General features: G+C 45.3%; 1 protein-coding gene across 2 annotated transcripts in view; it reads left to right on the plus strand.

Annotated features, from left to right (window-relative positions):
* The window catches only part of LOC138267723 (beta-galactoside alpha-2,6-sialyltransferase 1-like), a 206,286-nt gene that overhangs the window by 10,551 nt on the left and 169,452 nt on the right, over positions 1-26,283 (plus strand). Inside the window, exon 1 of one of the 2 annotated variants that reach the window (XM_069216892.1) lies at positions 102-191. The exons of the other annotated variant lie outside the window; for it this stretch is intronic. The gene's annotated coding sequence lies outside the window, so the exon portion shown is untranslated. Of the gene's footprint in view, positions 1-101; positions 192-26,283 lie in introns of those variants that run through there. 2 annotated transcript variants of the gene reach the window in all.

A 26,283-nucleotide genomic window follows, 5' to 3' on the forward strand; every position in this document is an offset into this window, starting at 1 on the left:
ACTTTCCTGCCGGTCTGCTATGTCAGAATAAATGAACAGGGTCAGGAAGTGACACAGAAGCACAGCACATCCTGTTCTCTTTGTCTTAGATGTAGAAATAAGTTGTACCGATGCAACTTGTTCAGCAAAGGAACTAGGACCTCTGGGCCTCATGGAAGCTGGAATACCCCTCCCCAACTTGCAGTAAACAGGTCAGTGCTGGCTTTAGGGTGGTGTGAGCAATGCCACAGCACCAGGCGCCAAGCTCAAGGGGGCGCCTTTTGCATGAGAGGGCGAGGCGAAGTAGGAGCACCCTGCAGAGATCTTTCTGTGCCTGGCATTTCTTCAGGGTATAATAGGAACAGCATGATTGCTCTGCCGGCTAGTGCACTTAATGGAGAGATCTGTGATTTGTCTAGTACCAGCTTTGATTCCGGAGAAAGTAAAATAGAGGGTTAATGTTCCCGCTATAAAGCACAGTGTGTAACAAACAGAACTTAGATTTGTATTTTATGTAGATAGCTCAGTGGGTTGCTGCATTGTCACAGGGATCCTTTTGTTGCTTAGAGTTCATAGGTTACAATCCTTCTAGTTTAGCACAGTGATCTATCAACTGGCATCAAAGTGTTGCACGCAAATTGCAAGGCATAGGTTTAGAAATGTATTGTTTTTTTTCTAAGTCTTTCCTTATTGTAAGGTTGCTAACAGGATTTCTTTGGATAGTAATACAAATTTAATTAGTATGACATCACCAATTATGATGTTACCATTCCAATCTTGAGTTTACTGTGTAAATTTACTAACAGTTTGCATCTGGTTTTCATCCCTAAAGAGATGCAAACCTGGTGAAAAGTGTTTTTATGGGTTTTACTTTCCAGTGGAAATCCTGAATTTCATTGGAAAGTAGACCTAAAGTAGCACAATATTTGACCTAAAGTAACAGTATCACTATGCGCTACTTTGTGCCAAGGAGGCGTATGGTGGGTTGTACATGGACATTCCCATGCACCCACTCATGGATCTTGACGCTAATACCTATCTACAAACTATGGTAGAAAGGGATTTACATCAAAAACCTATGCCTCCTCAGGGCAGACGTAAAGTTGGAGAAAAGATTTCTTTGCTCCAATCCTTTCCAACAGTCAACTATAAATCCTATGCTTGGCATCACTTATACAATGCTTGCACTATGGTGCAAGGGTATACGCATTGGTGCAAGGCAGCCTAACGTTCATCAGCACTAGATGAGAGAGCAACAGCACCTCACCCTATTAGAAATGGTGCTGTTGTGCTTTCTCCTTTTCACGCAGCACAGCTCAGCAACTTTGGTTACTGCGCTGAGTGTAAACAGAGCAAATCTTTCCCTTTTTTTCTCCAGAGAACTCACCCTTAAAATATAATGCATTCCAATTTAGATGAAGTGTCTCTCCTACACCCTGTTGTCCTCGTTCTCTTTAGTAACATTTTCTATACATTGACTTACACGCTAGTATGACTCCTTGTCTCTGTATAATATGTTTCTGTTGTAAAGAGCTCTGATGCACTACGTTCGGATGAGTAGCGCTTAAAAGTAAGTTAATGTGAGAGAGGGGCTAAAGAGAGATGAGGGGCGCCACTGGAGTGTAAAAGTGAAGGAATCCGTGAAGATGGAGGTCATGGGGTAATGGGTGGGGGTGGTGGTGGACACCAAAAAGTTTGTTGCACCAGGCACCACCAAGTCTCCAGTAGGCATGGAGACGAGATTTGTCAACACCGATGGCTGCTATTGACTGCTATTGGTTGACATTACAACAAAATCAAATATTTGTTTTAAATCAATGGAAGGTATAAAGACTCACTTAAGTTGGTTATTTTAAGTGGCGGCCATTTGCAATAGAACCAGTGCCCCATAATGTCTATCCCATGTCCAAACACACCCAGTGAAATTGACATGGTCCCACCTCCTGCATGTACTCCTGAACCACATGTAACTTAGAGTATGCATCCAGTGGCTACAAAGACCTGACCTCTGACCTGTTTAAAGATTGGAACAAGTTCTCCTTCTGTCCACTTCCTGCATGGCTCGGCTATCCTAAAACTTGATACATTCATTTTAAGGACAAGTGCGCAAGAGCTCTGACCTGTTGTAATCTATCTGTGAGCTTTTAACCATGCCCACCGCACGCCCATTACCATCACTCGTTGGTGGTCTGCCCTTTAACAATCTGTTATTATCATTGGTAAATGTTTTTCTTTTGTTCCTCCTTGGGGTGGTTTGGTTATCGCCTTGAACATCAATCCTGTTACATGGATAATTGCACAATTGCTGATACGTTTGACTGTGAGCAAAGCTCTTTTTCCTTTTGTGTCTCCCCTTCATGCTCATGCTCATGGAGGCCATGGTGCTTTAAATTGGCTCGCTTATGTCAACTGTTTTACTTTTCAATTTAAGTGGCAAGAAAAGTCCAGTTAGGAATTGACAGCGTTAACATCTCTAACTCGAGCAAATGCGAGACCCATTGCATTGCAAATGCTCGTTTCACTGTGGCGCTGTCATTACTATAGAGGATCAGTTTCCCCACAGAATTTCCCTCTCAAAAAGTGACTTCTTAGTTTTGGTCCTGTGAATTTTGGACCACAGTTCCCCACGTTTCCACTACTAATTGACAAGGCCACCTCAAGATTAATTCCTTAGCCAGGAACTCATCTTGCAGGAACCTCTTTGTATGTGCTCACTCTTGGTTTTGTCCTGATGATGACCTGTTGAATCATGGAAGGTCGAAATGCAGTTGGCAATATTTCAGTGAAAAAAGATGCTGATTATTACCGATTTATTGTGCAACGGAACAATTATGAATTGTTATTCCCTATATTTCCTTGTGTACATTGTTAAATGATTACTTTTTCTTCACCATGTTTGTTTTCCTTTTTGCCTACCACCTTGCACCGTTTACCCAAGCTTTCCGAGCACTGTATGTTCACCTTGCACATTGAGCACTTACCTTTCAGTATATAATTGTGCTGCCTATGGTTATATGATGAATACAAAGATTTATCCTTAATTTTCCCTAGTCTTACCTCTGCTTATTGATTTATCACATATTACAGTTTGTTTATAAATCATTCCCTTTTGGACATTGTTGTGTATATAAGTTTATATCTGAAGACTTGGTTATTTAAATAGGCATTTGATTAACGGCACGTATGGTGGGCTATGCCTCTGTTACTCAGAACCATTTAGCACCATGAAACCACTTGGTGTGCGTGTGCTCTATAAATGTACATAACATAACATTACACAACCCATGTGCTTTTGGGTCTATGAGTGAATCCTGTTTCATATATTTTGGCTACACTAAATAGCACAAGCTGTCAGGACAAGGCTTACCTTATACAGGTCTAATGTTGTCAGTCCAGCATTAGGCCCTTGCCATTATGCACAGGGGTGGCTGCTGTCGGCAAAGCGACAGGGCGGGGGGCACAAAATAAAGACAATAAAAACAGAAATATATATATTTTTTAAAACGTACCTGACGACGCATCGCCACCACCGCACCTGTCTTCTGGCTTGCTCATGACAGGCACAGGCTACCAGCCTGCCCTGTTGCCAATTCTAACGCTGCTCTCAAGCTGCAGCCCGCATGAGAACAGCATTAGGATTGGCCTAAGTGCCCTGGCTTCGGGCTCCCAGGCAGACTGGGAGCCTGTGCCTGCTGTCTCCAACCCGGCAACGCACCTTGGGTGGGAGAGCGCTCAGTGCGCCTGTAAGTTCGGCCGTCCTGAGACGGCTGGCCAAACACACATGCGCACTGAGGGAAGTGCACACCACTCCCTCTCTCTGCCTGTCATCCCCCATGGCCCGCCACCTTGAAATCAATAATAAACATAATTTTATTTTTCAAGTTATGTAGCTGCTAGCGGGTGGGGGGGGGATGATGCTCCTCCGCCATAGCAGAGGAGCCACCTCTGACCGTAGCTGCTTGTTCCAGCCCATCTTTGACCAGGGGACAAGACCTTGCAGGGACTAAATAAGATATGTGTGCCTTTGCCTGCAGCAGACGGACTCTGTTTCATTGTGTTTATCCATTAATCTTTAGCGTGCTCACTGAGCCAAGACTATTCAGCCCTATTCCAGTTTTCTCTGCCAAATCCCCCTCTTCCTGAAGGGAAAAGTCAGCCTTCTTTTTGTTAAAATTCTCTTCTAAAATTACTCCATATTCTCAAACGCTAGAGGCCACGGTCGGACTGGCACAGGAAATAGGCCCAGGCAGAAAAATAAACGTGCCCTCCATTAGTGACTTCATTCGTTAAAAAAATTGTTGCCCACATTCTGCAAATGGTGGCAGTTTTGAAGTTGTAAAGACTCGTGTTTCACTGAGTGTGGGGACTGGATGCGTTCATGTCACTGCAAGCAACGTTTGCGGTAATGTCAGGAAATCCGGCCCACCAGACTATAAAACAAACCCATAAACAGCCAAAAAAACACAGCTCATACACGAAACTGACAGACCAGCCCTTCGGGCACCCCTAGATTGCCTTATATCCCAGTTCGATACTCCTGAGGGCCATATATTGCACCTTCCTGCAATATATGTGAATACACAGGCTTCTTGTCGCTTTTTTCCTCCCTAAATGCAAATACAACGTATATCTGGAATTCAAGAAGTGCTAATGTGACTCCCAATTTCAAGAGGCTGTATCATTAAATCTAGCTCCCGCCCTGGGGAAGTCTCGCTTCTTCCTTCTCAGGAGGACTAAGACCTGACAAGAAAGCATTTTATGAAAGAATTATAATGGTGTGTCTTGCCAGAGACAAAGACCTCCAGGACCCAATAAATATTTTATACTTTGTCCCCCTCCAGTAACCTGCTTGCAAGACAAATGCGAGCTCGGATTTTTCAAGCCTACTTGGTCGGGGATTCTCGTGGTTTTGTCAGGGTAGGTGCTCTAGTTCTGTGAGCCCATGTTCTACTATACACATTATGGTGATTGGTGCATAACTGCAGCCCCAGAGGGTATCCAAGCTACACAAAAAAAGTCATTTGGTGGAGTTAGTGCTCATTTATACCTTTATGGGCATACCTCATTTGAAGGCCTATAGTGGGCAGGTTATACTATTTCGTTGGCATGCCCCCCTAATATGGCTGCCATTTATAACATACTCAAGTGAACCCTCTGACTTTGCACATTTGCAAATCTACTTCAGAAGAAATTGTTGGTAGGGAATCGGATCCAACTTCCTGCTGGTCTAAATCTCTGTGTACTCTTTTGGTATTTCGTTTAATTAGCAAGAGCCCTTGAGAAGACTTTCTTAAAGCTCCTAAATAGAAATGCATCCTTAAGTCTGTCATTCAGGTGAGGAGGCCCAGGCCGGGCTGTGCTTTTCTCTTGGGCACATTAGCGCAGTTTAGCCCCAACCATCTTCTGGCCACAGTGGTTCAGGTCAATCAGTTTTTTTCAAGTTACCCACCTGGAACCGTGAATGTTTCCCACCGTGAATGTTTCCCAGCTGGAACCACGCATGAGGAGTCCAATACCTGCCAACAACCAGGCTACACAGATTGGTCTTCTCCTTTTTTTTTGTCTGGCAAACCCCTAAAACACTTGCCCTCCTTCATTCTTGTCTTTCTGAACAGTCATTCTTCCTATAGGGTTGGCAAGCTCTTTAACTCTCTCAGCAGGCAGGTTGGTTTCTGAGCACTTCAGGTCAGGTGAAAAGATTCTTCCAGCTAGGAACTGACTCAGGAGATGCGCCTATCATCTCTCGGAGTCTGCTGTGAGACAGACAACAGCTCTGGTTGCACAGCAGTCCCCTGAGTACTCTATGAACCACTGTCTTCCTTAGAACTTGGAACTAGAAAAACAAGTGGGTCAGTGGATCCCTCTTGTATACAGATAAAACAGGCAGGAAATGTACAGTCACTGTGCATTTTCAGAACCAGTTTAGGATGGTTCTCCTTTCAAGTGTCCGCTCCAGACTGCTCTCCAGATAGTCTTTGTGTAGTGATGCTCCTCACAGCAGGGTGGCCTCCAGCAGGGAACACCCATCACAGAGGCACAAAGAGGTGTGAGCGTCCTGCACCTGGCTGTCAGCAGCCACAGTGAAGAGGTATCAGGTGAATGATAAAAAGGGTGGCCTCATGGTTTCCTTTCATCTTGAACGACAGAGACTGCAGTCCCCCTCTTCACCCTCATCATCTACTAAACAGCAGATCTACAGGAAAACCAATCAACACCCCTTCTCAACAAAAGGCTTGATTTCATTTCTAAAGGACCCTAGTCTCCTGTGTACTCCTTTCAGTGTCTAGGTCTCCTCCCTCCAGCTTCAGGAATGCCAGAAATACACTTCCCCTCTCTGGGAAAACAGCCTCACCTCCATTTTGTGCACAAGTTTAGCCTGGGAGAGTCTCACAGCTGACCCACGGACCAGCATCACTCTGCTTCAATAACACACACAATGCTGGTGCCATGCAGCAACATACATACACGTGTACAACATACACTTGTGATGTACACCGCTGGATCTAGGGGGATTGCTACGGGAAGCTACTTGCTTGGAGTATTTGGGGGTTACATTTTATCGTGACCAGTAGGAACTCCTGGAGGGTAACATAGGGGCAGTTGTTCATGCTCTGTGCTCCAGTGTGGACTTTTGGAAATCATTGCTGCTATTGGTGGTTGGCCGGGTAGCTATTGTTAAGATGGTGGCCCTCCCCCAACTGCTGTACTTCTTTTCGGTTCTGCAGCAGCTAGTCCTTCGGAGTGAATCCTGAGACCTTGAATTGCTGATGATTGATTTTATATGGGGGTCTGACAGGTGGTGGGTGGTGATGACTAAGCTACAATGCCTGGTGACAGAGGGTGGATTAGTGGCCCCAGATTTTGAGTCTTAGTATTTGGTGGCACTAATGCAGTGATTTACCCAGTGAGTATGTTGTTGATGAACTCCAGGGAGCGGTTGTCCCTGTGTCCTAAGAGTTATTTCAACTGCTTTTGAATCCCTGGAGGCTTCCCCAAGGGCTGATGGTTATGTGACATTGTTGGCGCCGGTGCTTGCAAAAAACGCATACTTGCTCCCCATACTCTCCAGACACCTTTACAATGCCTGAGGTTGGTGCTGCATAGTGGCGAATGGCGGGGGCTCTCCGAGTGGGCAGCTACTGGTATTACCTGGGTGGGTGGCCTCTTTCGTGTAGGATGCTGCTTCTGTTTGATGACCTGCAACTAGAGTTTGGACTTCCAGGGGGTCAGTTCTTGTTGCAGAGTGCTGTGGTGGCAGCAGTCAAAAGACATTGGGGGCAGGGATGGCTGAACCCATTACTCATCAGAGCAGTCATTTTATTTGTACCTCCCTTTTGGTGTCTTTGATCAGACATTGTTACCCTCCTGGCAGACTCTCAAGAGGAATGGGAGCTGGATTTGGAGGCTCTGATTCCAGAAGCGGACTGGTCGAAAATTCGAAAGCATGTCCCAAAGGTGTCTAGGAATGCCTTGTTCAAGTTAATCAACTTTTATTTCCTCAACAGGGATTATTTTAGCCTGACAGGATTAGCAGACATAACCAGGCTACAGGTGCAACATGCCCTATATGTGGCGAGCTGACAGCAGAGATGTTTCATGTGATTTGGGTCTGTCCAACCCTTTTGGGATTCTGGGATGCGGTGACATAATGTGTCAATGACATTAGCCATCGTAATGTACCCTGCTCTCCAAATAAATGGGGTGGATCCTGAGCCCAGCCAAATGTAAGGATGTTAATAGATTTATTGATTTGGCTATGGTGCTTGCTGAACTGGAAATTATGATGCATTGGAAGTCAGTCGGGGTCCCAGTGTGGATAAGTGGCGTGGTGAACTTGTTAAGTGGGCTGGTTGCGAAAGTGGTGTGCTGCTCAGAGAGGCATAAAGGTGGCACAACTCTATTGATATGGCAAGTGCATGGCAGAGTTTGGTGGACTGTGTGAATGAGCGAGACCGGGTCACCATGACAAGCTCCCTGAGACGTGTGGCCATAAAAGAGTAAGGAGGCACTAGCAGAGTAGAGTAGCTAGCCCTGCACACTGGACTTTCTTTAAGTCAGGACTTCATGGCAAAAGTACAGGCTTGGAGATGTACGGCACTTCTTTGTTTTAAAGGGTGTTATTGGGGATATGGGAGTGGGGATTGTTTGCTTGTTGGGGGAATGGCAATTTAGTTGGGGTTCAGGTAGCTAGACTTGTATTGACTAGGTCTTACACTACCTGAATAACGGCTTGGATACAACCTGAGGAGACATGTTGTACTAGCTCTTGCTCTCTGTTTGGAACTAATAAAAAGTTTGTAACAAAAGAGAACATATATTCTTGGGATGTTAGCACTAAGATCTGGGTAAGCGCATTGAAGTAGATCTTTACAAAAGTGGACCAGTAGGTCTCGACTCTAGTAACACATACAAAGGGTTGGTCACATCTATAGACCTGCCAACACCACTTTATGCACTAACTCATGACAAAGACGGTAGTCCACTTTCAGTGCAATGAGAGCACATTTGGTGCACTCCTCTGGATCTCAGGACAGGTCCAGGACCTCTCTTATGTCAATGGGTAGGCCTAAGCCTCTGCGAGCACACTAAATTAGTGTGAGGTCAATACCAAAATCATTAAAACAGCATACCAGATACACGCAGTCAGGCTTTCACAGCAGGTGAACATCATGTTACAAAAAAATGAGCGGGACTAGGAGAGTTATGGTCCAGTGTACAGTCTCCCACAGTCTACGTATATAAATGAAAATAGTACACTGTTCCAATAAATGTGTATGCAGGGAGCGAGAGGGGGTCAGTATTGGCAGGAGAACCCTCACGCATCCACTAGGATGCTGAGCATCATCATTGGGCTATCTCCTTCGTCAGACCGGCACTGCAATGTCTGGCGGACCAACCACACATGGTGGTGGCACTCAGCCGAAGGTAATGTAGCAGAGAAAGTGAGGTCTGCGAGAGATACTGACAAAAGGAGAGAAAAAAGAATACAGTTAAAATTGACTCTGACCCATAAGCATCATAATTTAATGAATCAGGACAAAGTTCAGGCCAAGATTAAAAAGAAACAATGGGAGTGGGAACGGGGAGTAATGTCCCACAGCACTCCAGGGAAAGGAAAAAGGAAGTGTACCTAGTCCTAACAAAAAGTGGTCAACATGTTTCGCGCCGCATTGGTCACAAAAATGATCCTATGGCGCTTCATCAGGACCAAAATAACTACTTCTCCTAATTATATAAAACAAGTGAAATAAGTGCTAAATAGTCACTTACAGAAGGAAGACACTTTTGTCCTCGTCACACAGTCGATAGGTCGCCCTGCATGCAAGATAAAAAATTTTTTTAAGGAATAGACATACATTGGTGTCTGCCAAATAGATGCAACATGAAAGAAATGTGATTGCCCCAAATTAGACTGTGATATCAAACAAATATGACACATGAGGCTTACCATCCCATAATAGAGAAAAGGCATCCTAGGCATGCGCGAACCTCAAGTCAAAGGGAAAATACTGGATATGACAAAACACAGTAATAATGTAAACAATTGGTATATGTAAAATAAACATTTCACAAACATTAATGGAGAAAACTCAAACAGAGATTCTCCAAATTACACTTCAAAACAGGTTTTTAAAGAAAAACTGTTGGTATATGTCTGGCAGTAAGTATAAAAACAAAAGTCATGTCCCTAGGTAAAGGGGGAAGTCTCCGTTATAAACTCTGCTAAGCAGCAGTATGTGCTGAAAATGCCTAGCATAGCGTTGTGTACAGGTATTCCCAAGACCAATTGTGGATAATCTTATTGTCCACTTGGAGGGTAAGCCTACGTGAAGCTATTAAAAGACCAAAGAGAAGACAGGTTTAAACCGCCCCCAAATATACGTGTAGACTGAAGATGTTCAGAGAGTTTCCCAGACAATAAACAAAAAACGTGACCAAAATCGCACTTAGTTTGTGTTCTCCCGATACGGCAATTAACCTACCTAGGGTCGTGTGCCTGCAAACATTGGCACAGCGTCCCGGTGGTCATTAAATACTCGAGTGAAACGCGAGCACCCGTGGTCGAGAGTGCATCATAAAAATAGAGAAAGGACTACCAGTGGTAGTGGTGGCGGCCATTTTGGTAGTGCAAGTAACTGAAAGGGACCACAATCACATGTAAAAATGTGAATAGTAGGACGAATAACAAGATTAAGTATAGAATGCTATCAATTGATAGTAACATAAAGAAAAACGGGATTAGAACCACTCATAACTGACGTGGTTCATAAAATTAACAGAGTGGTATGCATTGGTATCGGAGAAAAATGTCACTCATAGCCCACTGATTGAGCCCCATAGGGTAACCCTGCAGATATTCTTCGGACAGACAAAAAAGTAGATGTAAATACAAAAATGGCAATGGTTACTGTTACCACGGTAAAAAAGTGTTGGTTCCGTCACAGGTCAATAATGTGATTTTATGATGGTAGGGTGCACCACGGGATATCATCACTCAGGCCCTCACTGGATGTTTTGAGTCTGAAAATCCAACGTTGTTCAATTCGAAATAGATATTTGGGATCATTGTCATTGTATCTAGGTACCTGTAAAACTATCCACCATAAGTCATGGGCCCATGGTGTGCTTCCAGGAAATGGGAACTTAATTTGGTGGTGATGCGAGAGCACCTGATGTTGCTTCGGTGTTCATTCATTCTCTGTTTAACAGGTCTGGTTGTCATGCCAACGTACTGCAAGTTGCAGGGGCAAGTAATCAAGTAAATACATTGTTGAGTATTGCAGTTTGTATGTCTATTCAGATGCCAGGTACCGACATAGTTCAAATCTAGTTGATCAACTCGTTTGGTCAAACTGCAAACATTACAGGAACCACATGGGTAATGTCCAGTAACCAGAGGTAAATTCCATAAAGTCGTCTGATGTGACGTGTCCTGCTGTATACGTGGGCGTGTATGTACAACTAAGTCTTTGATGTTGGGAGATCTATTGAATGCAAAAAGTGGTCTCATAATCTGTGTACCCCCACTCTGTAAAATGCTCCAACGTTTGTGGATGAGTTTTTTAACAGTATTGGACAGAGGGGTATATGTGGATACACAGGTTATCCGGGCCTCAGTTTCTCTCGCCACAGATGCTAACAAGGCCTCCCTATGGTTGTTACGAGCCCTCCTATAGGCTGGATTGATAAACTTCTTAGGATAGTGATGGTTGTATAGTTTATGTTTCAACTCAAGAGCCTGATTGTCAAAAGATTGTACAGAACTGCAATTACGGCGTAACCTCAAAAATTGGCCCACAGGGAGATCATCACGCAGGGCCTTTGGATGATGGCTGTCGTATGAAAGCAGACTGTTCCGGTCAGTACTCTTGTGATAAGTATCAGTCACGAGTTTGCCTTCAACAATCATAAACATTAGATCCAGGAAGGGAATTTGCGTAGTAGAAGTATGCGTAGTGAATCTCAGGCAGGGGTCTAGAGTGTTGACCCAGTTGGTGAAAAGATCAACCTCCTGTAGAGAGCCTTGCAAATGATGAGAATGTCATCTATATATCAACGCCACAACTTGATGTTCTCAAAGAAAGGATTGGATGAAGGTAGAATGAACAGTTTTTCAAAATGATACATGTACAAGCATGCCAAACTTGGAGCGAACGTACTGCCCATAGAGGTCCCCCGAATCTGATGAAAAAGGGCATCCTCAAATTGAAAAAAGTTCTGCGTCATGGCTAGTGTAGCACATTGCATCACAAAATGTACAGGAGTGGAGGAAGACCAAGTACTCTGAAGGAGAGCAGATTCTACAACTCGTAGGGTGGCTTCCTGAGGGATGTTCGTATATAAGGCCTCTACATCTAAAGTGATCAAGACCTGAATTTGCATAGTGGAGTTCACATTCTCAATTAAATTTAGAACATCTTTTGTATCTTTGAGATAAGTGCTGGAATCTCTCACCAAGGGTTGCAAGAAGTAATCGCAGAAAGTGGATAATGGTTCCAACACTGAGCCAATATCCGATACAATGGGACAACCAGGAGGGGGAAGGATACCCTTATGGATCTTTGGAAGGCAGTAGAAATATGGAGTTTGCAGATGTGTGGTCTCCAAAAATTCAGCCTCTTTAGAGGAGATCCGTGTGCTTCTTCAATCATACTCTTGATTTGAGTCTGTAGAAGAGTAGTGGGGTCTCAGGTTAAAGGTGCATAGTATGTGGTATCACTGAGGAGGCGAAGACGTTCCTGTCTGTAGTCGGAGGTGTTCATAACGACTATAGCCCCTCCTTTATCACTATAGAGCAGTGGTTCCCAAACTTTTTCGATCCCCGGCTCCTTTGACCTATTGGCCGTGTTGGCCACGGCTCCCCATTATGTTACTTTTTTTTGGCGGGTGGGGGAACGTAATCCCAGCCTGTACCTGTACCTACACTATTTACAGTTTGACTTCTTAATTCTCTCGTTCAGGTTCCTGAAAACCATTTATTTTAAATTATTTCTTTTCTTTTGTCATAGGGATATTATTAATGGTACTCTGGCGCCCTCCGCTGGTCACAATAATTAATGCAGGGGGTTTTGTTTCCAAAACCACGGTGAAAAGCTACCGATTAAAAGCACCTCCGAGTGGTTTCCAGACTGTGTGCGGCGCCCCTGGCTAATTTTGACGGCGCACCAAGGAGCCGCGGCGCACAGTTTGGGAACCACTGCTATAGAGTGATCAGAGGATAGAGTCTTGAGGGCGTCTCTTTCGAGAGTGGGTAGATTAATAAATGGATGTTTCAGGTTGACCTGGTCAATGTCGGATAGGACAGCTTTTTCAAAGGCCAGGACTTCACAGGGAAGGGAATGTGAGGGGGGTACAAAAGTGGAAGGCTTTTTTAAACCTGTATCCTCAACAGGAGGAGATACTGGCTTGTCCGTGAAAAAGAAGTGAAGGCAAACCTTTCTAAAAAATTGAGAAAGCTCACAATGTAAGCAAAAAAAATCCTCAGGTGGTGTGGGTACAAAACCTAGGCCTCGATTGAGGACGTCCGATTCATGTACAGATAGTTGTCGGTTAGATAATTTGACTATTAGGTCCTCGGAGGGGGCATCTTGCCCTGGCTCCGAGTGACCATATGAGGTTCCTCTCTGTCCCAATGAATTCTTCTGCCTCTTCCTCTCCTTCTGCCTCTTCCTCTGCCCTGGCCGCGGCCTAAAAAAGGCCCATAAGGTAACATTGGGCAAGGCAGGAAGTAAGGATATGGAGGTTGCCAGAAAACAGTTTGATTCATGGGACATTGCAGGAGGTTGTAAAAAGGTTGAGGCATGCTATCATCAGTACTCCAGCCATCAGATGAGGAGCTGGTGCTGTAATTCCGTGCCTTCTTATTGGATACCATGGACTCATCTGATGAGCGGGATTGTGCATCGACCTCAAAGTCGTCCTTAATATAGGGATAGACCTTCTCCCGCTTAAATTTGTTAATGTCCTTTTGTAATTTAGAAATTTTTTGCTGGGTAAGGAACTCTTTGGTCTCATTGAGTTCCACATTGATCTCAAGAAGGCGGCTCTTGAATGCCGCTAGGGTGACCGTTGTTTTGATTGTGCTCTCCACACAGCTGATCTGTATGGCGATGGATTCAGCTAGATGCTTAGAAGTATTTATAATTAGAACGAGCCAATCGCGGGTGCATTTCCATGCAATTTGTGCCCAGTCTTTCCTAAAGGCCAAGTCCTGTAGGAAAATCCTGAGCACATTCGAGACCAGTAGGCCATTCGGGGCAATGTTAGCTCTTAGGTATTCCATCATGATCGTACCATGCATTATGGTTATGATCAATTCGCGCTTTAAAGAGGACAGTTTATCCCAATCCTCATTCAGGCTGCTTGACGGACCCGAGCCATCGCTAGTAAGAATAGAAGGGGCCTGTAGTATGGCGGAAACTACCTCGTCGTCATAGCCGAGACCTTGGAAACTATCCACGCCACGTAGGGGACATTCCCGTCCCAAAAGATACTTGGAGAAATTTGGTTAATTAGGCAGGACTGGGAGCATATTTTATTTGGCTGTATTGCACCATACAGCATTAGGACCACCGTGCTTGCAGCTTTTTTATCTGATCATGCTGATTTTACTGGAATTATTGAATGTTCTAACATATTAGCACTCTTTATAAAATGTTATTTAAATATGATTACAAATGTATTATTCTTTTTATATGTTTTTCCATTCTATTTCTGAAATTTGAGTTTGCACAAATTTCCATTTAGATCCTCAGGTCCTCCTTCCGGCAGGCCGCCCTCGGATGTTACATCTGTTATGTCGGGAGGCCACAGGAGCTGTGCCTCTGTATGTTGCAATGATAATCACACAGACACTTTTGTGGTGGTGATTTTCTGAGGCACGGGCATCGGATCCCTTGTATTGTTTCCTATCCCACATCATGGCCTGTACCATTCGGCGATGGCGGGTTATTACCTTTTTAGCCCTTTTATTTACTCAGGACTAGGACCATCCTAATGTCCCAAACACAACATTCCTCATTTAACCCAAACAGAACCAAAAAGAAAATTAAAACCAGGGGCACAACAACTTGTATCAAATCAAAATACCAAAAACATGTATAGCTTGTCAAAAGGTCAAGAATGATGTCAGTTGCCAAATACACAAGTATTAGCATTGACACAAGCATTTGAATAACCAATATAGTTTGGAAAAATCAACAGTGAGCACCCTGACCCAGGATAATGAAACAGCTTTCAGGTTAACACAAAGTCTTTCAGGTTCTTGGAGATCGTTGGTCAATGACGTAAGTCATATCGCTCCATACTTTGCAGACTGGGACCAGGCTCCTTCCCTCCGCACTCTTCTACAGGGTGAAAGATATTTGCCCTGGGACCTGCACCTCTGGTGTCCCTCCTCTGAGTCTGTGAAGCTTCTACATGTTCATTTAATTTGTGGGAGGTATCCGGATCTCTCAGTGGTGATGGAAGGAAAGAATAACTGCCATCTCGCAGACTGCTCCTGTTGTCCTCACTCACGACGGGCTCTGTCGTGGGATGTATGTCACTATTGCTCTCCGAGTCAGACTCAGGTTTTCGATATTGTTTGAAGAATGACGGATTCCTCTTTATTCGTTCTCTTTGTCTTTCTGCAGTTATTATGGTTCCTTTCACCGCACTCACTCTCCAGGGTTCAATTTCAAGAGGGAGAAGAAACTTGTTTCCAGGACGTCAATTCTTGACAAGTACTAGATCACCTCTTTGAAACTGGTGCGGCTTGGCCTGCCATTTCTTTGACATGCTCTTGTTCTCTTCATGGTGTTGATGCAATGCTTTGCAACCTTCTCTGTGGTTTCGGACATTTCCATCACATGTGGAATGGTATTTCTAACCATTTGCTTGATATACAAAGTGCTCGGGAAAACTCTAGTGGTGGCAAGTGGAGTGAGGTGGTATTCCCGGATATAGTAAACACTCTATATTCTGGCGATTGGCTAATGCAATTCTTAAGACTTTATTTAATGTACTCATAAACCGTTCTGCCTCACCATTTGTTCGGGGCCAGCGAGGGGTTATCTTCCTGTGATGAACTCCCCTGGATGCAAGTTACTCTGAAAATTCTTGGATTGAAAAGGGAGGACCGTTATCAGTTCTGAGTTTGTTCAATAGGCCATGTGTGGCCATGGCTTTATTTGCCCAGGGTATGGCCTGAGCTGCTGTTATTGACTCTAGAATATCAACTTCCAGGTGTTTTGAGAAGTTGTCTATGATCACAGCATATGTCAGCCATCCGGTAGACTCCCAAAGTCAGCGCTCGCTTGTTGCCATGGAATGGAAGGAATTGGCTCTGTGATTAGAGGCGCCGGCGGATCTGCCGAGCCAGCAGTTTCACTCATGGAGCATTGTCTTATGCTGCATTCTTCTGGGTCATCCAGGCCAGGAAACCAAACTTTGCATCTAAATCTTGAGTTCATGTTTACTACTCCTTGATGCGTGAGTGAGCTTAGTCTACTACCTGTCTGTGTAGCAATGTGGGGATTTCCAGTCAGGCCCTCTTAGCAGACACCCTTCAGGTGAGACCACTAGTTTGTGCCGGACATTGTGTAGTGATGACAGCGTCGACCAGGCCTCATCTGTTCTATGTGCAGCGTTGTGAGTAAGAGTCTGCCAGTTCGCTGAGACTACTGCTGCTATTGCTAGCTGAAGGCAGTCATCCAACTGAGTGGCAGCAATGATGTTATCCAGAGATATAGGCCGAGGCCTCTATTGCTCAACCACCAAATGCACATTCCTCTCGACGTCTTCAGCATCCAGTTCTTCCCAGATGATGACTGGTCAGGTGTGTCTTGAAAAGTATTCAGCAGGGTTTTGAGACCTGTGAAACATGAAAATGTTAAATTGCCATGTGCACCACCATTTTGCTCCTGTCATCCATTTTGTTTCTTCAGCCTTTACCTACATGACCTACAACAAGCATTTTGGCTGTTTTTGTTCTGTGCCGACGCAATGTTCCAGGAAGCTGAGCAGACAGCAAACAGACTCACCCTCTCAGCTCTGTAACCACGGAAACAGAGGCAAGATCGAACCGGTTCTAAACCCTGCAGGTTGGAATAACTGACGCTTTGCATTCAATTTCGTAACAACCAAGGCTTTCCATTGTTACTCCGCACGAATGGGGAGTGTCCACGTCCTATAAAGGATGCTGCGTGCCCCTAAGAGGGGGAAAAGTCTCTTGGTTCAGACAGAATATGGTTCTAGGACACTCTTCCCTCTCTAGGGAACGTGTGTTTTCTTCTTCTCCAGACTGGTGTGGTCTTTCCTTCTTGGCGACTGCAACCCGTAGACTTAGGTGGCCCCTGCACCGCCAAAGGCCACTATTGTGGTCCTTGGTTCTACAATTGGCACCCAATGTGGGGCCCCTTCAGAGACACAGGGGTCTATGCCCGACAGACCAGAAAGGTGGAAGGGGACCGGTCACAGAGGGGTGCACCTACGGATTACTGGACTCGAGTACCTGTAGCCTACGTTACCCTCGTTCTCTCCCTTTGACGGATACCAACTGCAATTGACGACCCCTGGTCCTGACTGGGGCCCTATTCTGATTATTGGGAGCACCCACTGGAGAAGAGGAACACGCCGAAATTTGGTAGGTTCGCTTTTGCGACAGCTTTTTATATGATTATGTCTGAATAAATATTTGCTTTTCTGATTCGCTCCTTGCAAGGATCGAAGGGCAGGTAATGTGTAAACTGGTTTTGCATTCTGATTCAAACATGACTGCATTAAGTACATTTTGAAAGTGGTGTGGTTGTTGTTGCTCACAACCACTGGCTATTTTAGAAGTAAGTCAACCGCCCCCCCCAGAAGGGATGCCTAATAAGGAAATGTATATAAAATACGGCCTTTCCACCATAATCTATTCTAGTTTGTGGCGGAAATACACAAAAAATAATAAAGAACTTCAGTGGCCAGAGTATGGCTCATTTGAGCAACAGAGATTAACCTGTCTTGAGGAGCAGTTACATACTAGTAATGAATCCATCCTACAGGTTTTGTCACGCTCCTTAAGGGTTTACGGAGAGTCCAAGTATATACAGCCAAGCCCTGAAGAAACAGCTTGATCAGATTGCCCTCCCAGACAGAGTAACACTCATTCAATATGTTGGTGATATTTTTTTAGCTGCAGATACTACAGACCTATGTCAACAAGCTTCAATATCCACACTGAGATTTCTTGCCGAACTTGGTCACAAGGTATCCAAAGACAAATTACAGTACTGTAGACAACAGGTGACTTACTTAGGTCACCTGTTGTCCAAGGGGGGACGTGCCCTCACACCTGACAGGATCCAGACAATCCTGAATCTCCTGGTTCCTACCACAAAAAAAGATGTGAGAGCACTCATAGGACTTACCTCTTTCTGCAGACAGAGGGTACCCAATTTTTCACTTATTATCAAACCACTTCTATCTCTTCTTACTAAGGATGTTGTTGAACCTATATCCTGGACAGATGCACATTCTGAAGCTTTTACTACATTACGCCAGGCATTATGTTCCGCTCCTGTGTTAGGCACCCCAGATTATAAAAAAACATTTTTTCTTTTCGTACATGAGTGATCAGGCTGTGCCCTATCACTTCTTTGCCAGATGTATGGTACACACAAACGACCCTGCGCTTATTTCTCTGCCATCCTGGACCCAGGTGCCAGGGCATTGCCCACCTGCTTGCGCCCAGTAGCTGCAGCGGCAGTAGCAGTGCATCAGACGGAGGGCATAGTTCTGGGTTCCCCATTGACTGTGTTGGTACCACATGCTGTTGACATTTTGCTGAATAGAACAAACACACAACACCTTACAAGCGCCCTGTTACATGGCTATGAATTGTTAAATCCACACATTATCATACAGCACTGCACTACTCTGAATTCAGCCACACTTCTACCACTACCAAATAATGACCCCCTTACCCAACAGCCTCATCATGATTGTGTATTTCGGACAGAGGCAGAAACAAAGTGGAGGGTGGATCTTAAGGACACAGTGTTACCAGATGCGGAAGGCCACTTGTGGGTAGATGGCTCCTGTTTGAAACTCCCAGACTGCACAACATCTGCTGCCTATGCTGTTACAACAGCGACCACAGTGGTAGAAACTGCTAGAATACTGCAGGAATCTGCCCAAGCGGCTGAGATAACAGCACTTACGCGTGCCTGTATCCTTAGCACACATATGATTGTAAATATTTACACTGACAGCCAGTATGCCTTCGGGCTGGTTCACAATTTTGCACAACTTTGGAAGGAGAGGGGCTTTCTCACTTCCCACGGTGCACCTATACAACATGGTGAATTATTTAGTGCTCTACTAGAGGCTATCACCCTCACTACCAAATGAGCAGTGATCAAGTGTCCTGCTCATAAGAAAATTGTTGATGAAGTGGGCCATGGAAATGCACTAGCAGATGTAACGGCGAGGAACACAGCACTAGGTTTTCAGTAAGCACCCATGTATGTCCAAAGATCACAGTCTGAAAAATGGCAGGATGCTAGGAAACAGATTAGAGATATACAAGAATCTGCCACTAGCCAGGAAATAGACCAATGGAAACGAAATGGTATATTGGACGAGGAGGGTTGTTGGAGAGCACAGGATACCCTTACATGGAAATTGCCAGAAGCATATATCATTCCTTTATTAAAAATGACTCATTTACCTGCTCATATCGGGTTTTAGGCCATGTACACAATGTTGAAGGGAGTGTGGGGCCACCCCAGACTGAGACAAATGGTTTAAAGATTTGTTAAGCATTGCCTGACCTGCTTGAGGTACAATGTGGAAAAGGGAACTAAAGTACCAATGACAGGATTCACCCTACCCTCTGCCCCCTTTTTAAGTCCTTCAAATGGATTATATACAAATGAACAGGGTCAACACATACAAATATGCTCTAGTGGTGGTCTGCGCATTCAGTAAATGGGTTGAAGCATATCCAACAAAGGATAATACAGCTATCACGACAGCTCAAATACTCCTGAAGGAGTTCTTTCCTCGGTATGGTCTCTATAGGCTGATGCAAAGTGATCGAGGCTCACACTTCATATGTGAAACTATAAGACACATTCTGGAAGGGTTGGGGGGGTTAAGAAAAATTCCATGCAGCATTCCACCCTCAGGCGGCAGGGTTGGTGGAACGCTACAATGGCATATTAAAGGAGAAATTGGCTAAGATAACAGCAGAGACTGGACTAAACTAGGTAAACGCTCTGCCTCTGGCTTTATTATCCATCCAGTCTGTCCCCCATTCCAAATCACACCTTACACCTAGTGAGACAGTTTTTGGTAGACCTATGAATATCTGGAATGCTCCATCTCCCAAGTCCCTTTCCGATCTTCCCCGGGAAGTATTTGTATGAGTTGAATAAAACAATGTCTTTACTTCACGAACAGGTCAGAGCATCAGTGACTGACAGATTCCAAGGTTCTGGTCATCACATCCAACCCAGGGATTTTGTCCTTGTGAAGAACTTTGCACGCACCCAGTCCCTGCAACCCCGCTGGAAAGGACCTCTACTGGTTTTGCTGGTCACATGGACAGCTGTGCGAGTGGAGGGAAGGAAATCCTGGGTATATGCCTCTCACTGCTGGAAGGTCCAGCCATTGACTGAAGAAGACCTGATCACCCACTAAGAAGTTTTGATTCACGAGAGACCAATAGTCTGTGACCCAGAATCTGAACCTGAACTGGAACTCTGCAACAAAGGGTCTGACGGATACTACCTCCGATCGAAAGCTAGAAAAGGAAAAAGAATGTGACTCTGAGGGCCGTCAGTACTCCAGTCGCCCATTGCTGCAGGGTGGTAATAAAGTCTGACTGGGGGTCCTGGGTATTACCTAGTAGTGGTTTGCTAGGACAGATATCAGTCAGTGAAGACACCAACAACTACCGGCGGCTATTAGGGGCATTGCAGTACTTTCGGGACACTTGTCGAGCTATCATGGAGGAGGGATACGACGATGCCGGTTCAGCAATCACAATTCCTGCTTATGTTGCAGTATTACCCTCTGGGGATTACAGCAAGTCATGCCCCACAGTAAAGGATACCTATCATCCCGTTCCTTTGCGGAGGCCATCTAACACGCACAAGCTGGAACAACACAAATCACACCATCTAAATGGGCTGACTCAGTCCTAGTACAAGCCCAAGGCACCGCTGTTCCTTTTCAGAAATCACTAAAGAAAGCCCTTGGCAACAAGACAATAATACTATTCGTGCTTACAGTGGTAGCTATCCTACTCAGCATACTCAAATGGATCATCGAGGAAACACTCTCAGCAAAGAAAGCAGTACTAACAACGGTAACTTCTGCCCCAGTGCTGCAGGAACACTATCATTTCACTGTGCCTTATTAAGAAGAAAAGCATTGGTCTGCATTTCAAAATTACACCTTCATTCAGGTGTTACATCACGCCCATGACACTATTAATATTACATGATGTTGGGTCTGTGGAAAGGTGCCTACTCATTAAGGCACAGGAGGGACATTGTTTGTTCCTTTGCCATTTTCACACAATGGTTCCTGTAGTGCTTGGTTTGCTCTACTCCTTGTATCAACATATATGCATGGAGTTACCTTCGACAACGATGATCCGCCACTCCAAAAACAATTGAATACTGTCTGTTATCCAAATGATAACGGAGTCCCCCAAGCACGCGGAACACCTCGGGAGGAGGAAGAATATTCATATAGAAATAACACCACTGGATTTATTTTCGCCAGAAGACGACAGGAAGGGGAAGGTGAAATGCCCATTATTAGCATCACACCTGCCCGCGCACCCTTGTGCATCCACAGCCAGGGTACTACATTTCTGGGCAAAAATTATTGTGATATCATTCTAAACATTTAAAAAAAGGTGAACAGTACTTTTCATGCCTCCAGACATACCTTCTTCATTTGTGGAGCAAAAGGATATTTCCTCCTACCTGTAGGTAGGTCAGGTACTTGCTATGTAGCATTCATTCTTCCACCTGTGTTTGTCGCTCCTGCCATGTATCATGAAGATATGTACCTCCTGCATGTTTCTGCCATGAGAAGAAGTAAAAGGGAGATGCCTGTGGTCGAGCAAAAGAAAACAAGTTGGGAACAATATACCGATTTCAACAACGTTTTTTTATTTTTCATTGGTCCCGTACAGAACAGTAAACTGATCCGCCGCCTTACCCGCACAGTGGAAGCCGTAATAAACCAAACGGCAGCGGCCCTTGGAAATTTGACATTAGAACAATCTGCTATACGAACTTTTGCTCTGCAGAACCGACTTGTTTTAGACGTCATTCTGCCAGACCGTGGTGGTGCATGCCACATCATTGGGACCAGCTGCTGCATATATATACCGGACAATACACCAAATATCTATGCGGCTATTGCAAAATTACATAAAATAGCAGCAGAAATACATCAAGAACCAGGTTCATGGACTTGGTCTGGGTGGTTCTGGGAAGTGTTCTCAAAATGGGGATGGAAGATGTTCATGTCCCTGCTTATCCCCTTATCAATCATTTTTGCTTGCTGTCTCTGTGTCCATTGTGGACCGGCCCTCTGCTCCCTCTGCATCAACAGTTGCAAGCGGCCGCCTATGCCTCAACTCATTGAGAACAATAAAATTATGTACCAACAAACTCTGGATGAACTAATGCAAATAGATACTGCTTAGGGTTTTGCCAGTGGCAAAAGGAGGGACTGTGAACCATGAATATGTTAAATTGCCATGTGCACCACCATTTTGCTCCTGTCATCCATTTTGTTTCTTCAGCCTTTGCCTACGTGACCTACAACAAGCCTTTTGGCTGCCTTTGTTCTGTGCCTACGCAATGTTCCAGGAAGCTGAGCAGACAGCAAACAGACTCGCCCTCTCTGCTCTGTAACCATGGGAACAGAGGCAACATCAAACCGGTTCTAAACCCTGCGGGTTGGAATAACTGGCGCTATGCATTCCATTTCGTAACAATCAAGGCTTTCCATTGTTACTCCGCACAATAGGGGAGTGTCCACATTCTATAAAGGATGCTTTGTGCCCCTAAGAGGGGGAACAGTCTCCTGGTTCACACAGAATGTGGTTCTAGGACAATCTTTCCTCTCTAGAGATTGTGATATTGTTAGATCTAATAAACGTGTGTTTTCTTCTTCTCCAGATTGGTGTGGTCTCTCCTTCTTGGCTACTGCGACCCGTAGACTTAGGGTGGCCCCTGCACTGCCAAAGGCCCCTATAGTGGCCCTTGGTTCTACAGACCCTGGACTATATATTACCATGAAGCTGTATTCCTGTAATTGAAGAATCTACTTCTCTATCCTGGGAGGTGGTTTCCATGACGATTCTGTAAACAGAGGTATCAGCGGTTTGTGGTCGCTGTGAACAGTGAATGGTTGTCCTCGCAGATAAAAGTGGAAATGACAACACCCCCAGTGTATGGCCATGGTTTTCTTCTCAATGTAGGAGTAACGTTGTTCTGTGTCTGTGAGAGCACGACTGGTGTATGCTATAGGAGCCCATTCACCATTTGCCTGTTTTTGAGAGAGCATGGCTCCCAAACCCATGGGGCTCACGTCCACAGATAGCTCAGATTCACGGTGAGGGTCAAAATACACCAGCCTGGTTTGTGCAGCATATGCCCGCTTGGTTGCTTGAAATGCTTCCCAGACACTATTTGCTTTTGTCAGTTCTCATAGTGGGGCTCTGAGGGTGGTAGATTTTGAATGAATCAGCCACAGTTTGTGACCATTCCCAAGAAACTGCGCACACCTGTAATGCTGTTTGGTGCAGGTGCCGACTAAATGCCCAGAACTTTGGCAGGATCAGGCATGACTCCCTGTTCAGAGAATCAGTAACCGAAAAAGGAAATTTTCTTTTGGAGAAAAGCTCACTCCTCCCAGTGTAGCATGAGTCTTCTATCGTGCAGTTTGAATGTTGTCCTCAAATGGTCAAGATGCTGTTTAGTGGTTGGGGCTTGTATTAGGATGTCATCACTGACATCGATGACACCTTCATGACCAGCCAGCACACTCAGGATGGTGTCTTGGAAGACCTCTGCCACACTGGACACCCCAAAACTGAGGCATTTGTATCTTTTTGGGCCAACATGCATGGAGAATGTAGTGATGGCTCAGGATTTTGACGCTAACAGCAGTTGATGATAACATACTCAGAGATACATCTTTGAGAACCATCTTGAACCTCTCATTTCCACCACGATATCCACGGTTGATGTTCATGCTGAGTGGCCAGGCTGGGAAGCCGCATGTCGACACATATCCTGACCTCCCCTGGCAGCTTGGATTTTTAAGGCAACAATAATAGGGCAGACCCAAGGGGTAGGACTTTCTACTTTTTCAATGATGTCCATCTGTTCTAACTTCCTCACGTAGTCCTCCACCTTTGTATGCAGATGGAATGCTACCCGGCGGTGTTTCAATGCAACAGGTTGAATGGATTCATCTACAAGGAGGTGTTTGTGGTGGTTTTTGAGGCAGCCAGTACTTTGGAACAGCTGTGCGAATTTAGTCAGCACGTCTTCTATACTCCTCACGTGTATGCTAAACACAAAAATGACAAAGTGGAGCCGCTCCACTGGGTGACAGCTCAGTATCATTCCTGAGCTGTTCTTGGTGACATATACTTTGGATCGAGTGGAGTGAGATACTTGGGAAATCTATGTGGTGAAAACGCCTGCCAGTGGAAGTGGGGTTAACAAGCCATAAGCAAACACATGGTGGTGGGGTGCAGGATAGATTGCAGAGGAGGAGTTTTCAGTAGAGGCTGTGCAAGAATGTTTATTGAAGCCCCTGTATCAATCAGGGATGGGACTTCGTGACCTGATACTCAATCTGCACACTTCAGAATATGCCTTCGGAGAGAATCTTCTGCCTCTATGGTATGTAGGAGCCATGAACGGCTCCCTTTATGTCCTCATCATCATCCATATCTTCTTCGTCCATGAGTGCCTCCGGGGTCTGCATGGCAATAACTGCCTTGGGCTTTCTTGCCTTTGGTGGCGCAGAGGAGTGATACACCTTGACAAAATGATTTAATTTGTTGCAGGCGGTGCATTTCTTGCCTTGAGCAGGGCATGGTCCCTGGTGAAGGTAGGGACCCCTGCAGGTATAACAGCCTTTGGGGCTCGTCACCTTGGGGTGTGACTTCTTTTTCTCGGTTCCTGCGGTCATCACCACGTTAGCAGGTTCAGCTTTGATGTGCCGTTGGAGAGCTGCTTCCATATGCGCAACATGCACTTTTGAAAGTTCTTTTGACCGCCCCATCGTAAGTATGTCTGCCATGGGCATTCCCAGGACCTGTAGGATATTTTATGTTAGTTTGACTGGTGTACAGCCCAGTATGAGCTACGCCTGGATTTCATCAACAGTGTTAGGTAGTGTGCAGGTGCTGGCTAGTTCTTTTAGTCTTGCATAAAACGTGTCCACTTATTTCTATAGAAGCTGCCTGGCTTGGTGCAGGAGGAATTGTTCATAGTCAGGATTTGCAAGAGGCTCAAAATGTGTGATAAGTGCTCATTTCAGTGCAGCATACGTAAACGGCGGGCATTTTTCTACTACTGACTTCCCTAGCTTATGAATGGTGGCACCCCAAGGTGCAGGAGCATGAGGGCGGTGGCGCACATTTGCCAATGCTATTGCGGCAAAGTAGGTTTCCAGTCTCTATATCCACTCTTTCCATCATGTTACTTGGGCAAATGGGGACCTTCTATGACAAAGGGTTTGGCGGTCACAGATGCCATCCTGGGACAACTAGGGAACTGCGTTCAGTGTGGAGAAAATGTAGCACTGCCTATGCACTGTGCCTCTGGTAATGTGAGACAGTACCACCAGTTGAGAGTCATGTGGTGTGGTTACGTTGAGGTTGCAGATATACCCTGGCCAAGAGTCATATCCTTTAATGGAATTGAAACAGCAAAAAAGCAGCAGCAGGCTTTTAGACAGGCCGGAATTCACCCTCTTGAGTGTGTAAGCAGCGATGCAGGTAGCCTCAACTAGGCCAGAATATAGCCACCTGGACTTGCCTCGTGCGAGCCACGTGTGGGTGGAAGGCAGCTGGGCTCGCTCTGCTGGATGCTCCATGTAGAGGCTATAAGCAGCAGGCACACACTCCTGAAGATGGAGCCATCGAGGACGCGGAGAGTTTTGCAGGTGGGCCCAGCCAGGAATCAAGAATGATCCTGTCGCGGTCTAAGCACAACAATCTCTGCAGCCTGCCTCATTTGGCATGAGCAGCTGCAGACCATAGTGGGAATGAAGGCCTGAGGGCAGATGAGGGTGCTCTCGGGCACGAACACGGGTGGCATGCGTTGCACTGCTGTCGGCAGTGGGGCGCAGTGCGGGGTCCATGTGCACTGGAGGGCGAACTTTTCCTTCATCGCCACTTTGTTGTGTTGGGAGGTCGTAGGAGTTGCGGCGCTTTATGCATCAATGATTATCACATGGACGCTTTCATGGTGGTGATTTTCTGACCCTGGGGCGTGGGCCTCAGGTTCCTTTTATTGTTTCTTATCCCTCATCATGGCCTGTACCATTCGGCCAAGGCGTGGCAGGGTTATTACCTTTCTACCCCTTTTATTTACTCGGGACTTGGACCATCCCAATGTCCCAACACAACAAAATCCTGCCACGTTTAAACTCATGTTGAGATTATGGACAGAAAATATATCTGGAGTTAGTAGGCTGCAACCGGGTAAAGGTTACCAAATGAAATAGTAAATCAAATAGGTTGAATGACACCAATAATTAATAATAATAAGGCAATATTGGAAG

The sequence above is a fragment of the Pleurodeles waltl genome, chromosome 12 (genome assembly GCF_031143425.1).
Source record: "Pleurodeles waltl isolate 20211129_DDA chromosome 12, aPleWal1.hap1.20221129, whole genome shotgun sequence".
Classification (NCBI taxonomy): Eukaryota; Metazoa; Chordata; class Amphibia; order Caudata; family Salamandridae; genus Pleurodeles; species Pleurodeles waltl.